Source organism: Phyllobates terribilis, unplaced genomic scaffold (genome assembly GCF_046119375.1).
Source record: "Phyllobates terribilis strain yellow unplaced genomic scaffold, ASM4611937v1 Scaffold_11__3_contigs__length_659146591, whole genome shotgun sequence".
In the NCBI taxonomy this organism is placed as follows: domain Eukaryota; kingdom Metazoa; phylum Chordata; class Amphibia; order Anura; family Dendrobatidae; genus Phyllobates; species Phyllobates terribilis.
In genome coordinates, this window is record NW_027362771.1 from 609,354,655 (window position 1) to 609,369,418 (window position 14,764).

The following is a 14,764-nucleotide window of genomic DNA, read 5'->3' on the forward strand; positions in this document are numbered from 1 at the left end:
AATCCTTGATCATCAGCTGTCCTGCAGGTGTGACCGGCAGGCACACCTATCAGGCTGTCTGCAGTTCTTTTCACCCATGATCCTCATCTGTGTATCCACCTAGTGCAACGGCTGCATGTACCAGAAAGCCCGAGTCTCTGAGAGGTCTAGTGCCCACGAAACAGAAATGCTCATGATTTTTTCTGCATCTCCCTGGCAGGAAAAACATATGCGGAATTTTCATGCATTTTTCCTGCCAGGTAGAAGCGTTTGTCAAGCTTTTTTGCATGCAGGTTATCAAACGCTTTTCCAAGCAATTTTAGCATCACTTGGAAAAGTGCTTGACAACTTGGTCACAATATACAAATCCATGCAACCGGCATGGATTTATATAGTGTGACCAAGTAAATAGTTAAAAAAAGAATAAAAATGGTAAAAAATAAAAAAAAACATTATACTTTCCTTCTGATGGCCCCGGTTTTCTTTCCATGATAAAAGCTTTTCTAAGTTGAAACGCATTGGGGTTTTTTTACTATATTTGCCCATATGGTGTGAATTGGCTCTTTTTTAAGTGCATTTTTTATGGAACTATCATTCTTCAAATAAATGGAAATTTTAATTACACCACACCGCTGGAGTCTCCTCACTCGCTAGATTTTGGTCTGAAGTGGTCTTCTTTCCGGTGCGTCCGGTGTCTTGGGTGGCTTGTGGTGGTGTAAAAGGACCTTCCATGATGTCATTTAGTCATGTGACAGGTCACGCGATTGCTGGGGGACCATGGGGCACGTATTACCAAGCATTTTTTAAGCATTTTCGCTGCGGAAATTCTGTGGCAAAAACGCTTGAAAAACGTATAGTGGGCATGCAGCCAGAGTCTCTGCAGCCCTCTATCTCTGGCGTTAACACGCCGACTGAACCGATTTTCTCCCATACCCACGGCTTGTTCTACAGACTCCCCCACATGTCCATCACCTCTAGTTGCAGTTCTGACTTCTTCAAAGGACCCCTGGAAGCTGCACGTGTATTTCTGTAATGCTTCATTTGGACTACCATTTTCTTTAGGACAGGTAGGAATCACTCTTTTTGTAATTTATGAGTGGTTTGCAGCGCAACTCTTTTCTTTTAATCATTTCATTATTACGTGCACCAGGACATATGATGCTTTGAGATTGCTGCTCTTTGCCTATCTGATCTTACTATAGCAGCAGCGCTACTGCAGTTTTTATTTTTACATTCTCTACTGATGCTTTCTGGTCAAAGCATCAAAAAATCTTGTCATTTACTAAGTGATTTCTAAAATAAATGCAAATATTATCACAAGAGATTTTATGAATGGAAGTCTTTAAAGCAGAATCATTTGCATCTTGTTCTTGGTGCAGACAGTGTTATGATCTGCAACATAAACTAAGGAGAGAAAGGAGAAAGCTGTCCCTACAGTAAGACTAAGCTGAATCCCTACGATGTAGTGGGCAGCCTGTTCCTTGTGAGTAGACCTGCCTTTGTCCTCGGCTAGTCTGAATGGAGACCTATAGAATAAAGGGAGGGGTCCCTATAAGAACTAAGGACTGGGACAAAAATGGGACACCTCCTAACAGAAGTTGTTGCAGAGCAAAAGACAAACAGACAAAAAGTACTAGAGGTCCCAGAGGACCAAGCGAACTGTTAGAATCCTCCTGTTAGTTTTTTTTCTGTCTTGTTGGTCACATGACTTTCTGCCTTTATAATCCAGCTCCGCTCTTCTGGCTTTGCTGGACGTCAGTGTTACTTTTACTCTTGAGCTAGCCAGGTGCCTTGTACCTTACTCAGTGGTTTGTTTGGTCCTTGGACCACTTTGTACTTTTAGTTTGTTTGTCTTTTTCCTGCTACAATTTCTGCTAGGAGGTGTCCAACTTTTTCTTGTTCTTTTTAGCTCTTGTAGGGACCCCTCCCTTATATCTATAGGTCTGCGTTCAGACTAGCCGAGGACTGAGGCGGGTCTGTTCACAAGAAACAGGTCCCCTGCTGCATCGTAGGGAATCAGCTTAGTCCTATCATAGGGACTGTCTTCCTATCTTTCCTTAGTGCTTGTAGCAGTTCATAACAGTAAGTCCAGCCTTAAAAACTATGAAAACACTCTAAGGAAAGAAATCCAGATTTCAGCATGGTGTCGGTTCAGGAGTTGGCCCAACGCCTGCAGGGACTGTCTTTGGAGGTGGCCGAGCTCCAACAACATGTGAGTAGCTGTCCTGGAGCGCATTTTGAGGAGCCGAAGGTAGGACTGCCAGATTTTTTTTATGGTAAACAGCAAGATTTTTTTTCCTTTAAAAACGCTTGTTTATTATATTTTCATTTAAGACCCAGATCCTCTGGGAATGAATCACAGCGCATTGGGTTTATAATGTCACTTTTGCGCAAGGAACCACAGGGATGGGCCTCTTCTCTCCAACCTAATGATCCATGTTTTAGATCGGTGGGAGATTTTTTTTCTGCTATGGGGTTGTTGTATGACGGTCCTGATCGAGTCTCATCAGCTGAAACTGAATTGAGACGTTTGAAGCCGGGATCTGGTGATGTGGAAAATTATTGTACATACTTCCGTAGATGGTCTGCTGAGGTGGAATGGAACGATTAAGCATTGAAATTACTATTTCTTCCTGGGCTAGGTGAAAGGGTTAAGGATCTGCTGATTGCCTTTACAACACCTGGAAACTTGCAGGAGGCAATGCAATTAGCTATACGTGTGGACAGGAGACTGCGTGCTAGGGTTAATGAAGAGAAATCTATTGCTATTGCTGCTTCCAGTCTTCAGAGGGTCTGCTCGGACGGCGGAGAACCGATGGAGATTGGGGCGATGTCACCCCGCTCTCAGGAAAAAGACCGCAGATTTGCTAAGGGATTGTGTTTTTATTGTGGTAAATCTGACCACTTTATTAAGAACTGTGAGCTTCGTTTGAACAAAGAAAAAAAAAAGGTCAGTTACGCCCATATTGCCTGTTTAAATTCAAAGGGGGTATTTCTTTCTGGAAGCACCTCAGTCCAGGAGGAATTGATTGAATTTCATGTATTTGTGGATTGTTGTTTTACACTCAATGTGATTGATAATGGAATTTTGGAAAAACTTAAATTAGAATCCAAACTTTTGTCATCTCCTATTTCTGTGGTTGCTGTTGATGGCTCTCCTTTGAAATGTATTACTCACAAGGTTTTTGAATTTCCCCTCACCATTAATGGTATTCACCAAGAGAATTTGGATTTGGCGGTATTAAATAATTTGCCTTCTCCAGTGGTTTTGGGGTTACCTTGGTTAAAATTGCACAATCCTTTTCTGGACTGGACTACCAATGAAATTAAGTCTTGGAGTTTTAAGTGTTATGATAAATGTTGTAACGGTCACATTGCTGCTGTGGAAAATGGGGAATTACCTGTACCTATTCAGGATTTTTGGAAGGTTTTTACTGAGGAGGAGTCGCAAGTTATGCCTCCTCATAGGGACTATGATTGCACCATTGAGTTTGTCCCTGGAGCTACTCTTCCCAAGAGTCGTTTATTTAATCTGACAATCCCTGAGAGAAAGGCCTTGGAGGAATACATACAGACAAGCTTGGCCGCCGGTCACATTAGACCTTCTAAGTCACCTGTGGCTGCTGGATTTTTTTTTGTAAAAATAAAGGAAGGCGGTTTACGTCCATGTCTGGACTTTCGCGAAATTAATAAAATTACCGTACGCAATCCCTACCCACTGCCGTTAATTCCTGACTTGTTTAACCAGTTAGTGGGGGCCAAGTGGTCTCTAAAAGTGATCTCCGGGGGCATACAATTTGTTACGAATGAAGGAAGGTGATGAATGGAAAGCTGCTTTTAACACTCCGGTGGGTTATTTTGAGAATCTGGTTATGTCCTTTGGTCTTACCAATGCACCAGCATTTTTTCAGAACCTTATTAATGACATCCTAAGGCCGCTGATCGGTAAGAATCTGGTGGTGTATTTGGATGACATTTTGATTTATTCGCCGGATCTGGAGTCTCATTGGCAGAGCGTACGTGAGGTATTGCAGTTGTTAAGTGACAATTCACTTTTTGCTAAGCTGGAGAAATGTGAGTTCGCTGTGCAGAGGATTAGTTTTTTGGGCTACATTATCTCCAGCGAGGGCTTTGAGATGGACCCAGTGAAGGTTCAGGCGGTGGAGGAATGGCCTAGGCCTATTGGTTTGAAATCGATACAGAGATTTTTGGGTTTCGCCAATTATTACAGAAAATTCATTAAGAATTTTTCTATAATTGTTAAGCCACTGACCGATCTCACCAGGAAAGGTGCGAATACGGTAAAGCAGCCTGATGAGACCAAGCCTTTTTTGGTCGAGGTTGATGCTTCTTCCGTGGGGGTCGGTGCTGTTTTGTCCCAGAAAAACAAGGATGGAGTACATCCCTGTGCCTTTTTTTTAAAAAAATTTTCTGAGACCGAACTTAATTAGGATGTTGGTAATCAGGAATTGCTGGCTATTAAACTCGCTTTTGAACATTGGCGTCATCTCTTGGAAGGTGCTTAATTTCCCATTCAGGTTTTCACAGATCATAAGAATCTGATTTATCTTGATGCTGCCAAGCGCTTGAATGCCCGTCAGGCTAGGTGGGCACTTTTCTTTTTGTGGTTTAATTTTTCTGTTACTTACATCCCGGGTACCAAGAATGTTAAACCTGATGCTTTATCTCGCAGGTTTTCTCCCATGGTTGGTACCCAGGAGGAGGAGGGCATTTTACAGGAAGGTGTTGTGATAGCAGCATTGGACTCTGTTTTGGAAGATGGGATTCTGAAAGCCCAGGAGGATGCCCCATCTAACACTCCCCATGGGAGGTTGTTTGTGTCTAGGAACTTTAGGAGAGATTTGTTTGAGGAGTGTCATGAGTCTCAGTTGGCAGGTCATCAAGGAATTTCTGAGACTAAGAGACTTGTAGGTCGCAGTTTTTGGTGGCCTGGGTGGCTGAAGGAAGTCATTAAGTGGTGCGTCAATGTACTGTGTGTGCTAGATCTAAGTCTTCACATGCTCCTGCTGCAGGGTTGCTTTGCCCTCTGGAGGTTCCTAGTGCACCTTGGACGCATCTTGCTTTAGATTTTATTACTGACCTTCCTGCCTTTGAGGGTTTCACTGTCATCTGGGTGGTCGTGGACCGTGTTAGCAAGATGTGTCACTTGGTTCCTTTCATCAAACTGCCCTGCGCTAAGACACTCGCTAAGGCGTTTGTTAAGGAAATTGTCAGACTCCATGGCCTTCCTACCGACACTGTTTCTGATAGGGGACCTCAGTTCGTGGCTCGTTTTTGGCGTGCTTTTTGTGACAGGTTGGGAGTCCATTTGTCATTTTCTTCTGGATATCATCCTGAGTCTAATGAACAGACTGAAAGAAAGAACCAGGATGTTGAACAGTTTTTGCGTTGTTTTGTGGCTGACAATCAAGAGGGGTGGTCTGAATTTCTGCCACTTGCTGAATTTGCTATTAACAATCATACATCCTCTTCTGCCAGGTGTTCTCCTTTTTTTTGTTGTACTGGGAGACATCCGTCATTTGGGTCTTTCTCCAAATTGGTATCGGCTGTGCCAGAGGAGGAGAATTTTTCCGGTGATTTGGAGAGAGTTTGGACTGATGTACGTGGTAACCTTCAAGAAGCTAACAAAAAATCCAAGCGGTACTTTGACAGGAAACGTCAAGAGGTTTTGTTTACGGTTGGTGACATGGTTTGGTTGTCCTCTAAGAATTTGAGGTTGAGGATTCCTTCTAAGAAATTGGGCCCGAAGTTAGGGCCGTTTAAGGTCCTTCAGGTAGTTAACCAATCTGCCGTTAGGTTGGAGGTTCCCACCTCCTGGAAGATTAATCCGGTGTTTCATGTTTCCTTATTGAAAAAAGCTGATGTTTTGGATAGGGATGCCACTGTCCCTATTCCTCCGGTGGTGGAAGACGGGGAATATGAAATTTCTCGCATTCTTAATTATAGATGGCATAGAGGGAGGTTGCTTGGAAAGGTTTCGGTCCCGAGGATAACTCCTGGGTGAGGGTGGATGATGTCTCTGCTCCTAGACTTGTCGGAGCGTTTCACAGGAGGTTTCCTGATAGACCTGGGCCTGGAGGATCCGGAGGATCCTCATAGAAGAGGGGGTACTGATAGAATCCTCCTGTTAGTTTATTTTCTGTCTTGTTGGTCACATGACTTTCTGCCTTTATAATCCATCTCCGCCCTTCTGGCTTTGCTGGACTTCAGTGTTACTTTTACTCTTGAGCTAGCCAGGTGCCTTGTACCTTACTCAGTAGTTTGTTTGGTCCTTGGACCACTTTGAATTTTAGTTTGTTTGTCTTTTTCCTGCTACAATTTCTGCTAGGAGGTGTCCATTTTTTTCCCAGTCCTTAGTTCTTGCAGGGACCCCTCCCTTATATCTATAGGTCTGCGTTCAGACTAGCCGAGGACTGAGGCGGGTCTGTTCACAAGGAACAGGTCCCCCGTTGCATCGTAGGTAATCAGCTTAGTTCTATCGTAGGGACAGTATTCCTATCTTTCCTTAGTGCTTGTAGCAGTTCATAACACGAACTAGACAGAGATAGGCATCGAAGCACCTGGCTAGAGTGACAGGCAAAAAACACTGAAGTCCAGCAAAGCCAGAAGGGCGGAGCTGGAATACTTAGGCAGCTGGTCACGTGACCACAAAACACAAGATAGCTAAAACTAACAGGAGGGTTCTAACAGTACCCCCTCTTCTATGAGGATCCTCCGGATCCTCCAGGCCCAGGCCTATCAGGAAGCCTCCTGTGGAAAGCTTTAACAAGTCTAGGAGCAGAGACATCATCCGTCCTTACCCAGGAGTTGTCTTCGGGACCGAAACCCTTCCAGGAGACAAGATACTGTAATTTCCCTCTATGCCATCTTGAATTAAAAATACTAGAAATTTCATATTCACTGTTTTTTACCACAGGAGGAACTGTGCCAGTGGCGTCCCTATTAGAAACGTCAGCTTTTTTCAACAAGGAAACATGAAACACAGGTTTAATCTTCCAGGAAGTAGAGACATCCAACATGACAGCAGATAGGTTAACAACCTGAAGCACTTAAAATGGACCCACAAACTTAGGACCCAGTTTTTTAGAGGTAATCCTCAACCGCAGGTTCTTCGAGGACAACCAAACCATGTCAACCACAGTAAACAAAAACTCTTTACGTTTCCTGTCAAAATACATCTTGGACTTCATGTTAGCTTCTTGAAGGTTACCACGTACATCAGTCCAAACTCTCTCCAAATCACCGGAAAAATTCTCCTCCTCCGGCACCGCCGACCCCAATTTGGAGAACGAACCAAAAGACGAATGTTTCCCAGTACAACAAAAGAAAAGGAGAACACTCAGCAGAGAAGGATGTATGATTGTTAAGAGCAAATTCTGCGAGAGGCAGAAACTCAGACCACACCTCTTGATTGTCCGCCACAAAGAAACGCAAAAAAAGTTCAACATCCTGGTTCTTTCTTTCAGTCTGTCCATTAGACTCAGGATGATAACCAGACGAAAATGACAAATGGACTCGCAACCTGTCACAAAAAGCACACCAAAAGAGAGCCACAAACTGAGGTCCTCTATCAGAAACAATATCCGTGGGGACGCCACGGAGCTTGACAACCCCCTTAACAAACGTCTTAGTGAGTGTCTTGGCGCAGTGCAATTTAATGAATGGAAACAAATGGCACATCTTACTAAAACGGTCCACGACCTCCCAGATGACAGTAAAAACCTCAGACACAGGAAGATCAGTAATAAAATCCATAGTGAGATGCGTCCAAGGTGCACTAGGAACCTCCAGAGGGCAAAGCAACCCCCCAGCAGGAGTATGTGAAGCCTTTGACCTAGCACACACAGTACACTGATGCACCCACTTGATGACTTCCTTCTGCCATCCAGGCCACCAAAATCTGCGACTGATAATTCTCTTAGTCTCCGAAACTCCTGGATGACCTGCCAACCGAGACTCATGACACTCCACAAACAAATTTCTCCTAAAGGCTCTAGGCACGAACAACCTCCCATGGGGAGTGTTAGGTGGAGCATCATCTTGAGCATTCAGAATCCCATTCTCCAAATCAGAGTCCAAAGCGGCCATCACAACTCCTTTCTGCAAAATGCTCTCCTCCTCCTCGGCACCGACTGTAGGAGAGAATCTGCGAGATAAAGCATTGGCTTTAACATTCTTAGTACCAGGGATATAGGTAACAGAAAAATGAAACCAAGAAAAAAAAAGTGCCCACCTAGCTTGACGGGCATTCAAGCACTTGGCAGCATCCAGATAGATCAAATTCTTATGATCTGTGAAAACCTGAATAGGAAATCTAGCGCCTTCCAAAAAATGATGCCAGTGTTCAAACACAAGTTTAATAGCCAGCCACTCCCGATTTCTAACATCATAATTCAGTTCGGTTTCCAAAATTTTTTTCGAAAAGAAGGCACAAGGATGTACTCCACCCTCGTTCTCTTGAGACAAAACTGCTCTCACCCTCACTGATGAAGCATCGACCTCGACCAAGAAAGGCTTGGTTTCATCAGGCTGCATAAATATAGGGGCAGAACTGATCGTCTCTTTGAGATACTCAAACGCTTCAATGGCCTCAGTAGTCCACTGGGCCGTATTCGCACCTTTCCTGGTGAGATGGGTTAGAGGTTTAACAATTACAGAAAAATTCTTAATGAATTTCCTGTAATAATTGGCAAAACCAAAAAATCTCTGTATAGATTTCAAACCAACAGGCCTAGGCCATTCCTGCACAGCCTCAACCTTCACTGGGTCCATCTCAAAGCCCTCGCTGGAGACAATGTAGCCCAAAAAACTGATTTTCTGCACAGCAAACTCACATTTCTCCAGCTTAGCAAAGAGTGAATTATCACTCAATAACTGCAAAACTTCACGTACGCTCTGCCAATGGGACTCTAGATCTGGTTAATAAATCAAAATGTCATCCAAATTCACAACCACATTCTTATCAATAAAAGGTCTCAGGATGTCATTAATAAGGTTCTGATAAAATGCAGGTGCATTGGTAAGACCGAAAGGCATCACCAGATTCTCAAAATGACCTACCGGAGTGTTAAAAGCAGTTTTCCATTCATCACCCTCCTTAACACGTAACAAATTGTATTCCCCTCGGAGATCAATTTTTGAGAACCACTTGGCTCCCACTAACTGGTTAAACAAGCAATGGGTAGGAATTGCGTACAGTAATCTTATTAATTTCACGAAAATCTAGACATGGACGTAAACTGCCGTCCTTTTTTTTAACAAAGAAGAATCTGACGGCCACAGGCGACTTAGAAGGTCTAATGTGACCAGCAGCCAGGCTAGACTCTATTTACTCGTCCAAGGCCTTTCTTTCAGGGATAGTCGGATTAAACAAGCGACTTTTGGGAAGAGTAGCACCTTGAACAAACTCAATGGCGCAATCATAATCCCTATGAGGAGGTAAAATTTGCTACTCCTCCTCCGAAAAAACCCTCCAAAAATCTTGAATAGGTACTGGTAATTCCCCTTTTTCCACAGCCGCAATGCGACAATTACAACATTTATCATAGCACTTCGGACTCCAAGACTTAATCACATTAGTAGAGCAGTCCAAGAAAGGATTGTGCAGTTTTAACCAAGGCAATCCTAGAACAACTGGTGGGGGCAAATTATCCAAAACAACCAAGTACAAAATTTCTTGGTGAACACCATTGATAGTGAGAGGAAATGCAGCAGTCTTGTGAGTTATACATTTCAAAGGAGTGTTATCAATTGCAAACACAGAAATAGGAGATGACAAAGGTTTGGATTTCAATTTAAGTTTTTCCAAAAACCCTTTATCAATCAAATTTAGTGTAGAACCACAATCCACAAATACCTGAAATTCAATCAAATCTCCTTGCAGAGCAGTACTCCCAGGAATTAACACTCCTGCAGAGCGTAAGAAAGCTATACGGGAATAACTGACCTCTTTTTTTCTTTACTTAAATGACGCTCACAATACTTAATCAAATGATCAGCTTTACCACAATAAAAACACAAACCTTCGGCGAATCTCCGATCTCTTTCTTGAGAGCGGAGTGACATCTCCCCAACCTCCATTGGTTCTCCGCTGTCAGAGCAGATTTTCTGGAAACTAGGACCTGAAGTTAAAGGAGTTTTTACATCATTGACCCTGGACTTTATCCTCCTGTCCAGACGAACAGCTAACTGCATAGTTTCCGGCAGAGTCTCAGGTGCAGGGAATGCAATTAGCAAATCCTTAACACTTTCACTCAGACTAGCAAGAAATAAACATTTCAACGCCGAATAATTCCATTTAACTTCTGAGGCCCATCTCCTGAAGTGTGTGCAATAAATTTCAACATAATCTGACCCCTGATTCAAACGTCTAAGTTCTGATTCAGCAGATGAGATTCGATCAGGATCATCATATAATAGCCCCATAGCAGAAAAAAATTCTTCAACAGAACTTAAACACGGATCATTAGGTTGGAGAGAATTGGCCCACCCCTGTGGTTCTTTGCGCAAAAGTGACATAATAAAACCAATGCGCTGTGATTCATTCCCAGAGAACCTCGGTCTCAAACAAAAATATAATAAACAACCAATTTTAAAGAAAAAAAATCTCACTGTGTACCATAAAAAACATCAGGCAGTCCTACCTTTGGTTCGACAAAATGCGCTCCAGGACAGCTACTCACATGTTGCTGAAGCTCGGCCACCTCCAGAGACAATCCCTGCAGCCGTTGAGCCAACTCCTGGACAGAAACCATACTGATCCCCAAATTTCTTTCCTTTTAGTTTTTTTTGGGTTGGACTTACTGTTATGATCTGCAACATAAACTAAGGAAAGAAAGGGGAAAGCTGTCCCTACAGTAAGTCTAAGCTGAATCCCTACGATGTAGCGGGCAGCCTGTTCCTTGTGAACAGACCCACCTTCGTCCTCGGCTAGTCTGAAAGGAGACCTATAGAATAAAGGGAGGAGTCCCTAAAAAAACTAAGGACTGGGACAAAAATGGGACACCTCCTAACAGAAATTGTTGCAGAGCAAAAGACAAACAGCCAAAAAGTACTAAAGGTCCCAGAGGACCAAGCAAACTAGACAGAGATAGGCACCTGGTTAGAGAGACAGGCAAAAAACACTGAAGTCCAGCAAAGCCAGAAGGGCGGAGCTGGAATATATAGGCAGCTGGTCACGAGACTGCAAAACACAAGATAGCTAAAACTAACAGGACGGTTCTAACAGACAGCATTTGTAGTGACTGTCGAAAAACTACTTTCTGGAGATACACACCCAAATCAGTTGTGTGACTTTTTTATACACATTTTAGGTGAAGACACGCACTGTCCTGGGATTGTAAACTGGTTCAGAAAAGGAAAATAGAAAAAAAGTGCCAGTGGAACAAACACCCACAAAGGTGGCAAAACCTTAATTATCTTATTTTGCAGACTATAAAAAGGCACGCTCAAAATTTTGGAGAGTAAAATAGCAGGGTGCCAGGAATGTAATCAACATCATTTTTGACCACTTTACCCTTTTCATCTTGTAAAAATCCTATAGCATCTTTGGATTTTCTTTAACTTTTGACTTACTTCCAAAATCCTTTCTTATTGCTTTTGGTCTCTCTTGCAAGGCTCACTTCATTACTGGCTTTTGCTATTCTAACGCTAGCCCAGCTTTCCCTGCAGACAGCATTATATTCTTCTTAAGATATGAACCCTTCTTTCCATTTGATATTCATTTCTTTGTTCATTTTTAGCAAGTTTTTAAGTTCAGTATTCAGCCATCCTGGTCTCCATAAATGCTTTCCATTCTTCCTTCTTTTCGGGAGTGTTACTGATTGTGCAGTGAGAATTTAATTTAGCAAAATGTCCCATCCTTCCTGGACATTTCTTTCCTTTAGAACATCCTACCTTTCCTACCTTTTTACTGGGTCCATTAAAAACTGCCTTTCTACAGTCCAATCTTAAAATCTCAGTTTTCATAGGTTTTCCTCCTTATGTAGTACAAAATGATATTATAGCATGATCGCTGCCTCCTAAATTCTCAATCACCTTTACATCTTCAACCATTTCCTCATTTTTCGTTAAAATTAGATCTAAATAAATAATGGCAGCGGTGGGATTTGAACCCAAGTCTCTAGAGAGACTGTAGCCCAAACTCAGCGCCTTAGACCGCTGGGCCACGCTACCTCATATAGATGTTCAAAGTTATTTATATCAGAAGTTTGCTTTTGATGTAAGTGGCAGAAAATATTTTATATCCAATTAGACAAAAAGACAAATGTTATTATGCAACAGCAACGTAGTTATCAGGGATTTGTTTGTACATTGACTCTGGGGCACTATTTTACAAAACATATGACTTGTATCCAGATATTTTACTAATCTTTCCTCTGTTGGCTCATCCGCTAATTTTTAGATATCACTGAATTAGGTGGTATAGATTACTTGCTATGATCTCCCATATACAGGACACTCAAACATGAAGGATTCCTACACCCCTGCCTGTACGTAACAGATAATCAGAAGCAGCAGCAAGTAAGACATTATATAGCAGTGCAGAGCAGTGTAGCTATGAATCCATCACTAGGGTGACTTACTGGAATGCAGCAGAAGCAGCATGGCTCTATTTATATTTGCTAATCACTCTACTCATCCTGTATTGATAACCCTAAAAAGGCAACAGGGATATGAGCTAGCAGTTAGACTTCTTTTGACCAAGATTCATTTTGGCAAATTTTGAGAATGGTTGATCATTCATTGAACTGACATGGATGTAACATAGATGGTAAATTATGTAATTAATTCTGGTGCCTAAAGCCAACATGACCACTCATATGTAATTTTCATACGTATGACTTGCTGACATGTTCCTTTTCTTCTACAGCACAGTGAAGATCACTTGATGTTACATTTGCTTCCTTAGAGAACACAGAAGCAAAATAGGAATTTAAAAGTTCAGTCTACTCAACATCATTATTGACCACTTTACCCTTTTCATCCTTTAAAAATCCTATAGCATCTTTGGCTTTTCTTTAACTTTTGACTTACTTCCAAAATCCTTTCTTCGGGTATGTGCACATGATGCAGAAATGCTCAGGATTTTTTCCTGAGCGTTTCTGCATCTCTCTGGCAGGAAAAAACGCATGCGGATTGTACATGCGGTTTCCTGCCAGGGACATGCGGAAATGAAGCGGTCTTCACTTTCATTTCCGCATGCGGGTTGACAAGCGCTTCCCAAGCGATTTTAGCATCACTTGGAAAGTGCTTGTCAACTTCACACTATATAAATCCATGCAACCGGCATGGATTTATATAGTGTGTGAATGTCAAAAAATAAAAAATAAATATATACTTTACCCTCTGATGGCCCCCGGTGTCCGGCTTCGCTCGGTCCCGGCTGCCGGCAGTGAAGACTTTAGGGCCTTCTGAAGTCAGTGTCACGTGACCCGTCACATGACTCTGACGTCAGCGAAAGTCCTTCTTCATTCAACCCCGAAGTGCCGGGAACCAAGCAGGAGCCGTCAGAAGGTAAGAATATATATATTTTTTATTTTATTCTTTTTTTTTTTAATGGTACCTGGGTCTGGATGAGAGTCCTCTCCTCCACACCCGGGTACCATCTGCATATTAGACCACATGAAAACGCATCAACATATACTGTGATGTGAATTCCATGCGGTCTAATGCAAGTCAATGGCGGCAAAAGAGCAGCGTTTCCACAAAATTAATTGACATGCTGCGGATCTTTGACCGCAGCTTTTACGCTGCGGAAAAATCCGTATCATGGGCACAGCACATGCGGATTTCAATTGGGGAACATTGCTGCCCTTCTACCATGCGTTTTTAATGCATTTCCGCGGCATTTACGCAACTGCAAAAACGCCGCGGAAACGCCTTAAATACGAATCGTGTGAACTCAGCCATATTGCTTTTGGTCTCTCTTGCAAGCCTAACTTCATTACTGGCTTGAGCTCTTCTAATGCTAGCCCAGCTTTCCCTGCAGACAGCATTATATTCTTCTTTAGATATGAACAGTACTTTCGATTTGATATTCATTTCTTTGTTCCTTTATAGCAAACTTTTAAGTTCAGTATTCAGTTATCCTGGTCGCCATAAATGCTTTCCATTTTTCCTTCTTTTTGGGATTGTTACTGATTGTGCAGTGAGAATTTAACTTAGCAAACTCTCCCATCATTCCTGGACATTTCTTTTCTTTAGAACCTCCTACCTTTCCTTCCTTTTTACTGAGTCCATTAAAAACTGCCTTTCTACAGTCCAATCTTAAAATATTAGTTTTCGCAGGTCTTCCACCTTTTGTAGCTCAAAATTATAGGATAGTATGACCGCTGCCTCCTAAATTATCAATCCACATTAGTTCCTCAACCGTTTCCTAATTTTTGGTAAAAATTAGATCCAGATGAATAATGGCAGCAGTGGGATTTGAACCCACGCCTCCAGAGAGACTGGAGCCTTAATCCAGCGCCTTAGACTGCTCGGCCACGCTACCTCATACAAATATTCAAACTTATTTAAATCAGAAATTTGCTAATGATATAAGTGGCAGAAAACATTGTATATTTAATTAGACAAAAATACAAATGTTATTATGCATGAGCAACGTAGTTATCAGGGATTTGTTTGTACATTGACTCTGGGGCACCATTTTACAAAACATATGACTTGTATCCAGATATTTTACTAATCTTTCCTCTGTTGGCTCATCCGCTAATTTTTAGATATCACTGAACTAGGTGGTATAGATTGCTTGCTATGATCT

The 14,764-nt window shown here is 42.3% G+C and overlaps 1 non-coding gene across 1 annotated transcript; it reads right to left on the reverse strand.

Moving 5' to 3' along the window:
• Positions 1-14,412: 14,412 nt before the first annotated feature.
• TRNAL-AAG (transfer RNA leucine (anticodon AAG)) lies at positions 14,413-14,494 on the reverse strand. The gene has a single exon. It is a non-coding gene; the product is annotated as a tRNA-Leu (tRNA).
• Between the last annotated feature and the right edge of the window lie 270 nt (positions 14,495-14,764).